The following is a 17,936-nucleotide window of genomic DNA, read 5'->3' as shown; positions in this document are numbered from 1 at the left end:
ATTGCATGTTCAACTGATTTTCAATCAGGGTAATAAAACACTTTAATGGAAAAAGCAGTCTTTTCAACAAATGGTGCTAGAAAAACTGGCTGTCAATATGGAAAAAAATGAATCCTGACTCATACCTTAAACCACCTATAAGTATACATTTGAATTAATGTCAAAGCTAAAGATGTAAAGCTTCCAAAAGAGATAGGCAAATATCTTTGTAACATTGAGATAGGCAAAGATTTCTTAAACAGAAACAAAAAAGTACTAATCATAAACTTAAACAAAATAAATAATATATAGCATATATAATGGACATTATCAAAATTAATGATTTCTACTCATCAAGGGATATATTATGAAAATTAATAAGCAAATCACAAATAAGCATTATCCTGACACCAAAACTAGACAAAGACAAAAACAATAAAGATTGCAGACCAACTTCTCATGACCACAGAAGCAAAAATCATTAACAAATACCGGCAAAAACAAATAACCTAATAAAAATGGGCAAAAGTCTTCAACAGTAACGTTGTAAAGGAAAATACATGAATGAGAAATGAGCCCATGAAGAAGTACTCAACATCATTAGCCATCAGGAAAATACAAACTAAAATCACAATGAAACACCAGTACACATTCATTATTGTAACTGCATTGAAATTACTGAACATCCCAAATATTGACGTTTGCAGAGCAAGTGAAGCTCTCATGCATTGCTGGTGGAAGTGTAAAATGGCACAACTTTGAAAATTGTCCTGGCAGTTAACTATCTACCTACCCTATCACCCAGCAATTCCACTCCTAGGTCTTTACTCAAAAAAAGAAAGAAGGAAGGAAGGAAGGAAGGAAGGAAGGAAGGAAGGAAGGAAGGAAGGAAGGAAGGAAGGAAGGAAGGAAGGAAGGAAGGAAGGAAAGAAGAAAGCAAAGAAGGAAGGAAGGAAGGAAAAAGAAAGAGAGAGAAAGAAAGAATATACATATGTGTGTGTGTGTGTGTGTGTGTGTGTGTACACACAAAGGATTTTACAAAAATGCCCATGGCAGCATTATTCAAAATAGCCCCAAATTTAAATAACCCCAAATCTGGCAACATAGGAATGGATAAGCAAGTGAGGTTATATTCAAACCACGGACTACCACTCCAGAATAAAAAGGAACAAAAGACCAATACAGTCTGGGCACTGTGGCTCATGCCAGTAATCCCAGCACTTTGGAAGTCCAAAGCCAGAGGACTGCTTGAGCCCAGGAGTTTGAGACCAGCCTGGGCAAATCTACTTTTATTTAAATAATTGTTTAAAACACCAATGCAGGTAACTATAAAATTGATGAACCTCAGAAACATTACTCTGAGTGAAAAAAAGCAGACAGACACAAAGGTATAGGTTGTATAATTTCATTCACATGATTTTTTAGATCAGGAAAGCCTAGTCTATTGGTGAAATAAATCAGAACAATAGTAGCCTTTGGGTGGGGAGGGGCATTGACTAGAAAGGGATCTAAGGGATCTTTCTGGAGTGGTGGAAATGTTTATTGTGATATGGGTGTGGGTTACAGAAGTGTATGCATTTGTCAGAGGTTATCTAACTATAGTCATAAGATCTGAGAATTTTACTGTTTGTAAATTACAGTTAAATTTTTTTAAAGTGCTCCTGAGTTACTGTCTACTGCAAAGAATTAGTTCAAAGTGTTTCACCACTAACTAGATGCTACTAAAATACTGGTATTGGTGATGAGGCTTAAAATGCTCTGTTCTACTCTGTCTACTTAGGACACTTTTATTCATCTTCAAAGTCTAAAATCAGGGCTCACTTCCCTGAGCAAGCTAGCCTCCATTGTCTATCAGATTTGGACAACCCCTGTCTCCATATCTAAGGCAAAGATTTCTCTTACTTAATAGTTGAAACTGCAGGGCGCAGTGGCTCCAGCCTGTAATCCCAGCACTTTGGGAGGCCGAGGTGGGTGGATCATGAGGTCAACAGATCGAGACCATCCTGGTCAACATGATGAAACCCCGTCTCTACTCAAAATACAAAAAATTAGCTGGGCATGGTGGCACATGCCTGTAATCCCAGCTACTCAGGAGGCTGAGGCAGGAGAATTGCCTGAACCCAGGAGGCAGAGGTTGCAGTGAGCCGAGATCGCGCCATTGCACTCCAGCCTGGGTAACAACAGCGAAACTCCGTCTCAAAAAAAAAAAAAAAAAAAAAAAAAAGTTGAAACCTCAATGTTGTCATATACATCATATATATAGCATTTGGTAGACATCTTGTAAATGTTTATTTCACATATGAATATAATATTTTTGTTTTCACATCACATCTACCAAGAGAATTTGCCATTTTTTTTTCACTTACAAGATGCCAGGGGTGTTGAGGCTCACTGATGTGACATTCTGCTTATGTTCTATTAACTGACCCGTCTTTATATGCATATGCCTTCTTCTTTCTTACTTAGGAGAAACACTAAAATATCTAATGAGCACCTTAAGCTTAATGTCTACGATGGATCAATTTCCAGCCTCTTTTTCTTTAATCTTCCTACAGGCCTCCTTCATTCCGCTAGTCTCTTCAGTATCTGGTTGATCAAGTCTCTCAGTTACTCAACTATTTAGGAGTCACCCATGATTCCTCACTGTTCTTCTACCCGTACACCTTTCTCAGCCAATGCATTAGCAAGTCCTGCCAGTTTTACCTGCAAACTATGTCACAATCCTTCTATAACTTCCTTCTCTAGGTTTGGTCCAAGCCACCATCTTCTCCTGCCAGCAGTACTGCAATAAACTCCTAATTGAACTCCTTGCAACACAAATATTCACCCCACTTCATTTCAATAATGAAAGTCAAATCATATTTCTTATTCTTCTCCAGATTCTCCAGTGTTTTCCCAAGGGCCTAGAATAAAATCCAAACTCCTTTGCAATGCCTTCAGGACACCACATTATCTGTCCCCTGCCTGCTCTTTTACCTGTCACAAGTCATCCGCATCCCCTGGGCCACCCCGCCTTAAGCTCAAGCCATCCTCCTATTCTGCTCCTTGTGCCATTTTTTTCCTCCAGCCCTTTGCTTTTGAGATTTCTCTCTCTCGAGTAGTCTTACCCCTTGCTCTTTCTTCCACTCATCCTTGATGTTTCAACTCCAGTGTCATCTCCCAAGTTACCTTAGAGATTCTTGCTTATTCACTCCTATTTTCTATCTCCTTCACTGGAACATAGACTCAATCAGAACTTGACTGCCCTGTTCAGTTTGATATCCCCAGGACAGAGCATCAAACCATGCACATAGTAGGCACTCAATAAATACCTGCTAAATGAATAGACAGGCAACTTAAAAACAAGTGTTAGTCTCCATGTTTCCCAGGCATTTAAAATTTTCATAGCTGGATTTTTTAGCTTGTATTTTCTGGTTGCATCATTCCTGATTTCCTTCACATTTTTAACTTTTCTAAGTGCTTCTCTGCTATAACAGTACTCTCACTGGTGTTTCAACACCTCTTAATTTAGTATCATCTGCAGATTTCTTTAATTTATTGTTTACTGCCTGTTGCAGATTATTAATGAAGACGTTAAAGAAGAAGAAAGCAACATCCTTCCCCATGTACTGCAGTTGAATTACTAATCACTTAGCAAATGCTGAAGAAAGCATTTAAAAATGTTTTTCTGCAATATATACAACCTGCACTGAAAAATCTTAAGCTATATATACTTCACTGAATTTATTCATTTATACAAATATTCAAAACCTTCATTTGAGCTCAAAGGCCATGGAGATAAAAAGAAGACAAATTAGTTCACAAGGACCTAGCTGTCCAGTGTGTTGACTTTGTTGTTACACAATATAGTCAATCCTCATTATTCACCAATTCTGTATTTGTTAATTTGTTAATTCTGTATTTGCTAAACTTTATCTGTAAACCCAAAATTAATACTCCTAGTACAGTCACAGATGTGTGCAAAGCAGTGGAAAATCTGAAAAGTTGCCTGATGCTCACAATCTCAGCTAAGCTGAACTTTGCCTTCTTGTCTCAGTTCTCATGCTACAAACAAGTATCCTTTTTGCAGATTATTTAGGGCCATTTTTTTGCATTTATGCGTTGTTTTTTGGTAATTTTGATGTTTAAAATGGGCCCCAAGGGTAGTGCTGAAGCGCTGTCTAGCGTTCTTAAACACAGAAGGGCTATGATGTACCTTATGAAGAAAATATGTGCATTTGATAAGCTTCCTACAGGCATGGGTCACAGTGCTGTTGGTTGTAAGTTTAATGCTAACAAGCAAACAATATATAGTAAATAAGGTGTCTGTAGACATAAATACACACAAAATAAGGTTATATACTGAGCAGTTGGCAAAAGTGTGTGAGCATACGCTCACAGGCACCTAACACCATGTTTCTCCTAGGAACCCTGGTTCAGTATTCACCAATCAGTGTTCCCTGTGCCTCTCCAGAACATAATTACCACACAAAAAAAGATAAAAGATTGTATGTATAATGTGATCTGGGAGTAATTATTTATTATTTAAATAAAGAAGTTCATAATGGAAAAAATGCTCAGGCAAACATTTGAAAAATTAGAAGTTGAAAATGGAAGGGGGAGTGCACACAATGAGATAGACAATGAGGAGGGAAGGGTATTCCAGGTGGATGCAACAATAGATACGACGACGCCAAGCAGGGTTCTACAGCCGTGGCTCAAACCCAGCCCTTGCCTATTTTTGTACATGAAGTTTCATTGGAACACAGCCATATCCACTAGTTTACTCATCGTCTTCTGTTGTTTCAAACCCCTGGCATAGAAGCACCAGAAGCACAGTGAAGACCATGACAGGTAGCAAACTACTGCTACCCAGTTTGCAGCAAACTGTTCGTGTGGAAGAGGAACAGTAAATAAAGATAGTTAGCAGGAGCCAGGTGATGAAGGGCCTCACAGGCCACGCAAAGGGTTTACATAGGGAGCAGGTATTAGGTAATTGGATACACTGCAGAGGACAGAGTGGAGAGAGGGGTGTCTGGAGGCTGAGAGGCCTGTTAAGAGGCAAGGGAAATACTACAGGCAAGAGAAGATGGGAGTTTGGTTCCCATGGTGATTTAAAGGGGAGGAGAGACAATTTCAAAAAATTTTTCAGAGACAGATTATGCTAACTTTGTGAATATTTTAATTCAAAGGAGTACAAAAAAGAGCAAGAACAGATCATGGCTCCTGGACTCTGAATGAGATGAACTGGTCCATGATGATGCCATCCTCCAAGACTGAGATTCCAGAGGAAGACTTATGAGAAATGGAAGGTCATGGACATTTGGAAGGTGAGATGACACTGAGACATCCAAATGGGAAAATACAGATCTGCAGAAATAGGCAGTCTGGATTGAGTGAACAGTTTTATCAAAGAATAACCAAAACCCTGATTGTGGTTAGCCTGCTTAAGGAAAGCATAGATGGTGAGAGATACAGCAAAGAGATAGGTTGGTGGGAGGAGTGATGCAATAGTCGATCCATTAGGGGACAACAGCCAGGCATAGGAAGGGTGAGAAGATTTTGCCAATAGTTTGTAATAGTGATCAAACATGGAAAGAAGAAATGGTATCTCAGGAATCACATAAATTTCAACCCTTATCTGATATAGGTGAGTCAAACTCCACATTTATGTCTTAAGAGGCCTTCTTGGCCAGGCACAGTGGCTCACGCCTATAATCCCAGCACTTTGGGAGGCCAAGGCGGGTGGATCACAAGGTCAAGAGATCGAGACCATCCTGACCAACAAGGTGAAACCCCGTCTCTACTAAAAATACAAAATTGGGCCAGGCACAGTGGCTCAAGCCTGTAATCCCAGCACTTTGGGAGGCTGAGGCGGGTGGATCACGAGGTTAAGAGATCGAGACCATCCCGGTCAACATGGTGAAACCCAGTCTCTACTAAAAATACAAAAAATTAGCTGGGCATGGTGGCCTGTGCCTGTAATCCCAGCTACTCAGGAGGCTGAGGCAGGAGAATTGCCTGAACCCAGGAGGCGGAGGTTGCAGTGAGCCGAGATCGCGCCATTGCACTCTAGCCTGGTTAACAAGAGCAAAACTCCGTCTCAAAAAAAAAAAAAAAAAAAAAAAAAAAAAGAGGCCTTCTTAATCTGAATGTAAGATAGCTAGGCCTATTGCACAAGTTCATTCACACCAGAATTAAGAGAGTTCTACAGACACATACTCTGTGCATGCACCCAAATTTGAAGGCCAATTGAAATTACATGGAGTATTACCATGTTGTGGGATCACAGCAATAGAAGGGAGATAACAAAACATGGCTCATGGAGTGCTCTCTATGTTAAATGCTCCAGTAGGAGTTAAAGCCTTTCTTTCAAAGATACGAAGGAGTTGAAGTGGTTATTGAACTCTTGAATTTCAGGGATGGTTACTGCACATTTAAGATGAAGGGGCTTTGGGGGAATCACCTTCTTCAAGGGTTGCAAACTGTGCTCTTCAGAGTCCTAGCTAAGCCCTCCTGGGTACCAGACCCCATTCCTTGTGGCAAGGCCCAGCTATCTTCCTACTAACCCAATGTCGTGTTTCTGCTAGGTATAAAGATCACTTCTCAGCCTCCCTTGTAGTTAAGGATGATGGCGCTGATGCACTCACTTCTGGACCTAAGCCGTAAAACCCTAACTTAGGTAATCCTCTCTCTCATCCCATTTTCGAGTTGGGGGTCAAAACTTAGAGCTGTCTTGGAGGTCCCATGTTGAAGGTGGCAGAGACTCTGTCTCCCAGGATCTTTGAATGATTATCTGGAGGGAGCTCTAACTCCAACCCTAACTCTTGACAATAGACTGACTATATGAGGAAGAACTCTACTGTTTTTCTATATTACTATGATTCAAGGATTTTTGTTAGAGTATTAGTGTTAATATCTTAACTAATACATGCCCTTTTCAATTTAAGCAGCACTGTATGTATTATTTTTACATAAAGGGTTTTCCACATAAGTATGTGTTTAAAGAAAAAAGTCTTTCTCTATTAATAATCTTATACAATTATTGAAGTATTTTGACCTTTTTACTTCAAAACAATGTACTGAGGTTAAGACAGGTTAAATATGTTTCCAAGGCTACCCACTATCTATCTAAATAGTTGTGCTAACTTAAGGATAATTTCCCCCATGAAATAAAGGGTACATATAGTCACTAAAAGACACTAAACTGAAGGAAAATATGATTGTCGAATTGATCTACTAATTGCCGCTGGACACAGACGTGTGAAAAAGCTAACCTGATAAGTAAATGTTCCAGGCTTCTTCTCTTCATCTATCATTTTCTAGGCAACTGAGGTTCTTCTGGCTACTCTTCTAAGCTCCGTCATAGACTTTGCAGAATAATTTTTTCATCTTTGGAGCTTTATTTCAAAAAATTAAGCTGTTATTTGGAGGTAGTTGAACTCGTTTAATATTCTAGAGATATCCAATCAAATACCAACTAAAAATATGCTAGGCACGGTATTAGGTCCTGGGAATGCACATTCTTCTTGCCCTCAAAGAAGAGGTGAGGTAGACATATAATGAAAACATTACAAAATAGTGAGCTAAATGTTATCGGATGTATAAAAACTATAGGAGTACCAAAGATAGAGCCATAACTATTTAATATTCCATTGGTTTCATATAATTTACTATCCTAGAGGATATTTTACATCTTAAAGATTATTTCTCATCAGCTATGAATAATATCCAAGAGAATAATAACGATGTATTATTTATAATCACCATTGCTGTGGTTTGACTATTTGTCCCCTTCAAAACTCATATTGAAATTTAGTCCCCAATTGCTGGCAGTATTGAGATGTAGGGCTTTTAGGAGGTAAATGGGTCCTGAGGGCTCCACCCTCATGAACGGATTAATCCAATCATGATTTAATGTAGCAGTGGATTATCTTGGGAGTGGGACTGGTGGCTTTAGAAGAGGAGGAGGAGAGACCTGATTTAGGACACTCAGGCCTCTCACCGCATGACGCCTTGTGCTACCTCCACAGAGTCCCCACCAGCAAGAAATCTGTCACCAGATATGGCCCCTTGACCCTGGACTTCTCACCTTCCATAACTATAAGAAATACCTTCCTTTTCTTTATAAATTACCCAGCTTCAGTTCATTTATTATAAGCAACAGAACAGGGACTAAGGCAACCAGTTAGCACCTTTATATTGATTGTAACCATGAATACCAATGAATTTCTACTTTTGAATGATTTTTAAAAGTTGTATGAAGTGCTTCACCAGTGAAATAAAGAAAAGACCAACACTTGAGGGTTAAAATATTTGTGGATCCTACTAGTTTCTATTATACCAAAGAGATGTGATGAATTTCTATACTTTGACTATTGTTGGGATAGCAAATAATAATAGAATTTCAGAGATGGAAAGGACCTTAGAGATCATCTAATCCAACAAGATGAATAAACTTTTCTTTTCCATTGCCAATAAACTGGTGAAATGTGAGAAATAACTCTTTTGAGTTATAGGTGGTCTGATGAATTGAGACGGCCATGGTTCAACCTAAGACACTGGAGTTTCTCCACATCACAAAAAATAAGCTTCTGTCATAAACAAAGTCAAGTTAAATTCGGTGGCTTTTATCAGTTCTATGAATACCCTATCAATATCACAGCAAAAGAAATGTACTCTGTAAGAGAAGTAGATGAACTTTTATTTGGTTTCCCTTTGACACTTTAACAGAAAATGTTGCAATTCCCTACTTAGTCTTTTTAAAAAGAAATATTTTTGAAGATGACTGGCATATTTTCAAGGAGCTACTGTGAAATGCATTTAAGAAACAAGAATTCCTCAGTGGTTGGTGATCTTTGTCTAATAATAATGAGACACTAGTCAGATATTTTAAAAACTTTCTACCTTCATCATCAACTTTGAGGCTGTGTCAAAAGAGATTATGGTTTCAGATGTCCTTGCCCCAGCATCTACTATTAATCCCCAGAGCTCCTGGTCTCCTTAGAGTGGGAAGTTATCCTGGTCATCACTAAGGATTGTTTTAAAAATAAAAAAACATCTAGTTCATTAGGAAAATAGTTCTATAAAAGCTGAATGGAGTTTATCAGATGTTCTCCAACCTAGCTGCACATCATAGCTACCAGAAAGAGCTTTTGAAAAATACAGAGTGTCAAATCCTACTCCAACCATTGATTAAGTAGGTCATATATTGTGCCTGGGAACCTGAATGTTTTCTTTTTCTTTTTTCTTTCTTTTTTTTTGTCTTTAAGTTTCCCAGGTGATTCACAACATACAAATGCAAATTATCACATCTTTTAATAAGAAAAAAGTTATTTGCATTTTTATCTGCTGGATGCAAAGCTTATGATAATATAATTTATAAAAAGAAAAAGCCTTTTGCTTTATTTTATTAAAAAATAATTAAGAGGCCTTCCAGCTCATTTGTCTCTTAAGAAACAGTATCTTCAGTAAAGAGGAGGCAAAGCCAACACTTTGTCATCCTCAAAGCACTCTGTGATGCTACTGCTGTACTTGGTAGTTAACTACATTCTGCAAAACCAGGAGAAAAAAAGGATTCATTTACTTTATATTTTGGTGGTGTTGGTAATCATTTTCACTTTTTTTTCCTTGTTTTAAAACTACGGATTAGAAGGTAGCCATTAGTTTTCTATAGCAGGCATGGTGGTTTGCTTTGTATCCCTCCAGGAAAGGCTATTGCTTATTTTATTTTTGGTGCATTTCCCTATTTTTCCAGCCACAAGCGCAATTACAAATCACCCTATAAATTGCTTTCATAACTAGAACTCCAAGGGGGATTCAACAAGGTTTTCCGTATGTAATTACCCAATTGGAAGTTCGCCAGATTCCCAGGACTGCAACCCTTACACTTGTGAACAGGACGATTTGATTGTTAATAATCATGCCACTCAGCATCCTGGTATTTAGAAATCTTTAGAAAGTGACTTAATGCTCCATAAAAAAATCTGTGGCAGATCACAAGAGGAGAAGCATCTCCATAGAGCTAGCCACTAGGGGTAGGTCCCAGCAGCTGGCAATATAGCCAACTGGTATTCAAAGTCATCTGTTTTTGCATTCAAGGTACTTAATAATTGAATGTTGGAACAGATGTGTATTTCTTTTAATTTTCTCTAAATTCATTTTTTTCCTGAGAACTTCCATACCTTTCGCATGGCTTTATTTTTACCTGTTATTTGTAGCATTTTTCTTCCTTTTCAACGACAGTATTGTTAACAATACAGCTATCTTTGAGTGTGAGAATGGTCCAGGATGTCAAAATGTACTCTAAAGATTTTTCACATCGAATGTATTTGATTAGTTGTAAGGAGCATCTATTGACACTGCTTGCTGTCATTTGTCACTCTATTTTTTTTTTAATTCACAGAATGATTCTCTCCTCTTTTTACTCTGGTCATGCTATTGGAATTAGGCTTCAGTGGAAGCTGGTAATGTTTTCTCTCAGCACATCGTGGTTCAGTTGGCTTTCAGTTCTATTATTAAGGTATTGTGCTATCATAACTCTCATCCTTTTCTTCTAAATAAAAGTCAAGACCTAGCTGGGTGCAGTGGCTTAGGCCTGTAATCCCCGCACTTTAGTGAGGCCAAGATGTGAGGAACACTTGAGACTAGGAGTTCAAGACTAGCCTGTCTCAATATTAAAAATATACCAGCCTGTCTCTATATTAAAAATATACATATATATAGTTTTTAAATTTAAAGCAATTTCAGAAAAAATATTCTTCAGCAAAAGTCTTCTCAATTTTGCCCCCAAGAAGTCCTGACATTTTCTCAACTGATCTTTCTTCTTTCCTTCTCTCTCTTTATTTAGAAGCTTCCCAGGCAAACTGAACAATTTTAGAATTGGAACCTACAGTCACATTCACAAAGTTCAAATCCTAGTTTACTCACTTACAAGCTGTGTGTCCTTTGACAACTTGCTTAGCCTCTCTGTGCCTCAAATATCTAAAACATGAGAATACTCTAAGAGCTTAATTCGTTGGCTTGTAGAAAGAATTAAGTAGGTTTATAATGTTGTATACATCCTATCATTATCCTTCAAGTACCTTATATTCTGGTGAAGCCTTCTACTGCTCTGGCCCACAGCTATTCCTCCAACCCATTCTTCCTCTTTTTTTTTTTTGAGACAGAGTTTTGCTTCTGTTGCCCAGGCTGGAGTACAATGGCGCAATCTCAGCTCACTGCAACCTCTGCCTCCTGGGTTCAAGTTATTCTCCTGCCTGAGCCTCCTGAGTAGCTGTCCCTCAACCCATTCTATATCACCTACAGAGTAACTATATATCTGACACTTCACATGTATACTGCCATTATATTATATCATAAGATCTCCCTCAAGATCGAGGAACTACTTTCTTAGAGTTCTGCACTGAACAGTGATTGACACATGGTACGTATATGAAACTTTTTGGTTGGGGATGCTGAGACTATAAAATGCTAAAAAGAGATTACTTTTTAAAACGGGAGGTTGTCAAAAAAAAAGTAATTCTTACATACAATTACAAATAAATCCCTTCATGAAGAAAAGCAGCACCTAAAGAAGGCAATTCTTTGAGAAGCTTGAGTTTTAAAATGATAATATTCAAAAGATGGTAAAGACTCTTAAGCAGATGAAAGAGGCTTGAACACATAAGAACTGTGTTAGTAAGGCAAAGCCATAAGGGAACTGAAGCTTATGGGGAGAAAATGAACGATGGGCAATAATGGAAGAGGCTCTTACAGCTTTGTTCAGAACATGAAGTTGACAAGAATAAGCAGGTTTGTGCCTTGAGCTGGTGGTTTAATTCAAATGGATAATTGTGAGACAGAAGGGCATGGCTATAAACAAGTAGGGGATTTCCAGACCAAACAGGGGCTGGAGTTCAAATCAGGAGAAAGAACAGTCCTGAGGGAATTCATCAGCTCTGAGATCAAAGGCAAAGAATGGGGGCAGCACAGCCTAGTGGTAAAAGAATTTGAGCCTTGGGTTTAAAAGAGCTGTGTGACTTTGGACAAGTTACATAAACACTCACTGCCACAGCTTCTAGACCTGCAAAACAAAGACAAAAATGCTTTCTTCATGAGAGAAATTGAGAGGATTTTAAAAACTAGTAGGTGGACTTCTGAATAAATTATAGTAGTGGTTGTCATTAAAAGGACTAATACTTACAATAGTGTTATAATAAGGGCATCTGGATTCTCTGAAGGGGTTCAGGTCTGCTGTCTGGCATGGATTTTACCCCACAAGACCAAGAGAAATTTCCAAAGGGATTGCGCAAGCTCCAAGGACAGAATCTGAACAACCATAGAAACCTAAAGACACATCCTAAAACAGAAGGCCAGCAAATGCACTTCTAATTATCAAGCAGGAATAGGAGAAAAGCAGAGTCCATGAACACAGCAGCTCACTGGATGGTTCCGAGAAAAGGCACAGTGATGGCTAGGACCAAGAAGTCATGACTGGCTGATGTCATTTCCTGCCTCCTTCCCCAATGCATACATACAAATTCTAAATCAAGTTTCTAGACCAGAATATAGGCGATAATGAGTTCCATTAGGATAGAGACAGCATCTTCTTTGTTCACTGCCAACTCCTCAGTGCCTGTCACATAGTAGGCACTCAGTGATTCCTGATTGAATAACTAGATAAATAAGTCAACAAATAAATATGTAAAATAGAATAGGCCAGCTGTATCCGTATTTCTATAGGACATTCAATAGAATATTATAATATCCCTGTAGATAATATAGTGGAATAGAAAAATGGAAGTAGCCTGAGGAAGATTCATAACCGGAGGAATCCCTGTACCCAAAGGGTCCTGATTAACTGATTCATGCCAATTACACAAGCAGCTGGTTTCAGGCTTACTGATTTCTCCATGGCTCTGCTCTACTCAATATGTCAATATGTCTGGGATGAATGCATAGAAGACAAATTCAGCAATTTTACTAATGACCTGGAGTTAGGAAGGCCAATGAAGACACTGTAAATTAGAATTTATATTTAAACATATTTCAATAGGTTGAAACAGGAGACCAGTTGGTGAGAACGAAATGTTTTAGCATAATGGCTTACATCTGAATACTACATTAAATTATATGAAGAGTTTCCACAAACCTTATTTTGTGTAGTCCTCACAATAGCACTACAGTGGGTTAAATAGTGGCCCTCAAAAGGTATGTTCCCCCAGAACCTGTGAATGTGACTTTATTTAGGAAAAAAAGGTCTTTGCAGGTATAATTAAGTTTTGGATCTCAAAATGAGATCCTCCTGGATAAAGTGGGTCTAAAGCCAATGACAAGAGTTTCTAGAAGGCCCACATGGTAGCTCACACCTGTAATCCCATCACTTTGAGAGGCCAAGGTGGGCGGATCACTTGAGGTCAAGAGTTCAAGACCAGCCTGGTCAACAAGGTGAAACGCCGTCTCTACCAAAAATAAAAAATTAGCTGGGTGTGGTGGCACACACCTGTAATCCCAGCTACTGAAGAGGCTGAGGCAGGAGAATTGCTTAAACCTGAGAGGCAGAGGTTGCAGTGAGCCAAGTGCAGTGAGCCACTGCACTCCAGCCTGGGTGACAGAGCAAGACTCTCTTAAAAAATAAAGGAGTTTCTATAAGAGAAGCAAAGGAGAAAAGACACAGAAGAGAAGGTGATGTGCATATGAGACAGAGACTGAAGTGATCTATGGACAAACCAAGGAAGATGAGGGGAGAGTTGCTGGGAGGTGCGTGTAGAGATGGGACCACATTCCCCCTGGGAGCCTCCCACAGGAGCCAACCCTGCCAACACCTCGACTTTGTACTCACTCTGAGAGAATCAATTAGTGTTGTTTTAAGTCGCCAAGTTTGTGGTACTTTGTTACCTTACTAGGAGACTAATTTCTAGAAAACTATTACAAACACTTTTTTTTCATAAACAAGAAACCAAAGTCAGAAATGTGCAGTTTTCCAAAAATTCTTTTATTTGACAGGTCGTTGTTGTGTGCCTACCATGTACTCGGCATTATTCTAGATGTTGGGATTCTGCGGTAAATGAAACAGACTTGGCCCTAAGGAGCTTCTGTTCTAATAAAGGGAGACAGTATAAGTAATGAAACCAAATGAATAAGGACATGGCAGGTGGTGGCAAGTGCTACAGAGGAAAAGGCAGTAGGCTAAGGAGAACTGAGCATGCTATTTCCCACAGCTAGGTAAGGCAAGGGACCTCTGATGAGGGAACATTTGGGCAGAAGCCCAAAAACACTGAGGAAATGGAGCAGATAGAAATCTGGTAGAAGAGCGTTTCATGGGGAGGCAGCTAGTGGGTAGGACCTAAAGAGGGAAGTGACTTAGTCTGAGGAGCACAAGGAGTCCAGTGTGGCCAGAATGGAATGAACCAGGGGGAAATAGTGGAAGACAAGGGGAGAACTGTGGGAAGGGGAAGGGAAAAGTGGATTATATGGACCCCCATAGGCACTGTTAAGTATTTTACCTTTTGCACTGAGTTAAATGAGAAGATGCTCAAAATTTTTAAGCAGAGGAAAAACATGGCCTAACATGATTTTAAAGGATCTCTCTGGCTGGTGGATTGAGAATGGGCCATAGTGGGGCATAGGCAGAAGTGAAGAGATCCAGGAGGAGGCTGTGGCAACAGTCCAGCCAAGAGTTGATGGCGCTTGAACCTAAGAAGTGATGATGGAGGTGGTGAAAAATGATCAACTTCTAGAAGTGTTTGAGGTGAAACTGGCAGGGATTTAAAGAGAGGAGTCAAGGCTGGCTTCAAGGTTCTGGGCTGAACCACTGGCATGAATGATGAGGTTGCCACTTACAGAGATGCAAAGACAGTGAATTAGTGGTACAGCAGGAACTTGAACTCAGGTTACCTGTGCCCTTGTCTAGTGGTCAGTATCATTGTCCACAGATTCCACAGGAGTAAATTGGTGCTGTTCTAAAAGTAAAACCTTTACAAAGTGGAAGGCTGGCTGGGCCCATCTATGATGCAGGGCAAGGAAAGACAGGAGAGGTGGGAATAGTCTGCATTCATATGATCGGGCTGGGCAAGGACATCTGAGTCCCCCATGGGTCAAGGGGATGGTCCAGGAGACTGTCAGATGATCTCATGCAGCCCCTGGGTGATCATCCACTTTGGAAGCCAGTCCTCCACACCTAGTACCTTCACTGGAACCCAATCTTACCACCTATGTAGACCAAGGCCTCTGGAAACCAAGAAATTCTACCTGGTTCTGAGAAAATGCCAGGAAATGCACCATCAATCACATCTAAGCCAGCCTAGATTGATTACCCATTGATTCATCCAACACGTGTTTCCTGCCTGCTCCCATGTGTCAAGCTCTTGGCTCTGGAGATTCATTGGTGAAGAATACAGACAAAGCACCTACCCTTGAGAAACAATTAATAATAGAAAACACACACTACAAACACATGATGTGTATATTTTGAAACCTTCACAAGTATGAGATGGGAAAAAGTGACTTAGAAAGATGATTTAGCATCTGCATGATTAAAACTCATTAAAGTTGAGGACAAGCCCAGGTTAATTCACCATAGGATAGCATTGCCAAAAACAGGAATGCAATCTCTTATCTCCAGATGAAAAATCTTTACAATAGGCAGTAGGCTAAGGAGAACTGCTTAAACTATAGTTGGTGTCCACCAGGCCTGAGTAGCACATCCGCTTCCCAGAGCTACATTTTTAGAACAAAGAAAAACAGAAAAAAAGGAAAGAATTCAGATGACAACAGCCAGAACAGGATGATATTTTAAGATGGGAAGGTTGAGCAAGACAGGTTTGGAGAAAGATACAGGTGAGACGACACCATGAGGAAAATGTTTTATGAAATGGAGAATAACGATGCCAATTTCACAGGGCTGTTGATAGGATTAAAAGTGATAGTCCGGGCGCGGTGGCTCAAGCCTGTAATCCCAGCACTTTGGGAGGCCGAGGCGGGAGGATCACCAGGTCAAGAGATCAAGACCATCCTGGTCAACATGGTGAAACCCCGTCTCTACTAAAAATACAAAAAATTAGCTGGGCATGGTGGCGCGTGCCTGTAATCCCAGCTATTCAGGAGGCTGAGGCAGGAGAATTGCCTGAACCCAGGAGGCGGAGGTTGCAGTGAGCCGAGATCGCGCCATTGTACTCCAGCCTGGGTAACAAGAGCGAAACTTCGTCTCAAAAAAAAAAAAAAAAAGTGATAAGGTACATGAGAGCATTTTTCTCAACTAGCAAATTCTCTACAAATGCAAGGCATCATTATTAAAATCGACGGCCTGTCATGCAGAGAAGGTTTCAGATGCGTTCTGCGTGGCCCTAAGAGGTAGAGGCAGAACTAAGAGCTGGAGTATTTCTGCTCAGAGTGGAGAAGGACTGTCCACAGATGGAAGAGAATGGCTGTTTACTGAGCTGACTCCATCAAATCTGGGTATGTTCAAAGGCTGACAAGCCGAAGACATGATTGCAATGTTAAAAAAAGAATTCTCCCATTTAATGGTCTGTAAATTTGTTTTTGTTGTTGTCTAACAACTCCGAGGCTATAGTAGTAGTCTAATCTTTTTCTTATTGCTTCTATATTAGGTCCTTGGCCACATTCACCCCACAAAAAGATAATGTAATTCAATTCTCCCAATTAATCAGAAGGCCACAGGTGACCTTCCCACAGAGGTCCAGTTATAATTATGCTACTTAAAGTACTCTCCTGATAGAACTTATTATACATGAGTTTAGAGAAGTTTATTCTAATTAATCAAAAGCCAACAATCAAATAAAAGCCAATACAGTATAATAATAATTATCTATCTCACCAAATCATAGTAGTATGTTTAAATGAGTGAAACTTTTCTTTAGAAAAAAGTGGAAACAATATAAATTATTATTAGATAATGAGTAAACACCACAATGATGAAATGTTCTTGCTAGGGTAAAATAATTGAGATGATAATTAGGCATAATTAGCATTATTATGAGTCAATCATATTTCAATAAAAAGAAAACATATTTAGCTAAAAGGCTAGGATTTTGTTGTTGGTACTGTATAAATTCTTTCTGGTTCAGCTAGGTCGCTCATTGTATTTGCCAATCAATTATTTTAGAGATGACTGGAGATTTCCATTTCAACAAAAGCCTATTTTTGCAAACAGCAGAGCTTTTAGAAGCTTCTCTCCTTGATGCGTCCGAGGTCTTTTCACTGGCTCTTGTCACTCTCTTTCTAATCCAACATATTTTATGACTATTTGTCAGTGTTACAGACAAGCCCACAACTTAAAATGGCAATAACAAGATGACAGAATTCAGAAAAAATGATTATTTTCTCTGTTTTATTATAACACTTTCATATATTTGGCAGGGGAGGGAACAAAATTTTATCATAGAAAATAATCTTCTTAAATTTCCCACATTATTCATCATGTTTAAAGTTGCATTTATTTATTAGATCAAATTTCCGTCTACACTGAACCCCAAAAGGTCTTCTTGTTTTTCCCACATCTTATTAGAATTCTTAAGATCTTGGTAGAAAAAGAAAGGAATATCTTTACAAGTAGGAAAAGGCAGATCAGTAGTAAAAGAATATATAGAAACACAATATTGGACAAGTTTAGGCAATGGCTTCATGGAAGTAAAATAAGGAAATTAGAATAAATGAAAAAATACATAAATCTGTGACTTCAGTCATAAGAACCTGGGAAGTTATATTTACCACAACAAAACAGGCTGAGTGGGGTGCGTTTAAAATATAGAATAGAACATGGTTTCCTACAAGGAGATGGGGTTAGTTCTTCTAAAATATTCTGAAATGTGCTCAAGAGAAAAAAGTAGGCCCTAGAAGGGTAGTTGCTAGCAAGAGTCACAAATACAACAATCACTGTGATATATGTAACAGAATAACAATGATCTCGGGATTTCAGCAATCAAAAAGAAAAATTACATTTTTACGTCTCTGATATCGTTATCCTAGGATCAGAAGTA

Source organism: Callithrix jacchus, chromosome 9, assembly GCF_049354715.1.
Source record: "Callithrix jacchus isolate 240 chromosome 9, calJac240_pri, whole genome shotgun sequence".
In the NCBI taxonomy this organism is placed as follows: Eukaryota; Metazoa; Chordata; class Mammalia; order Primates; family Cebidae; genus Callithrix; species Callithrix jacchus.
Note: the sequence above shows the minus strand (reverse complement) of the source record.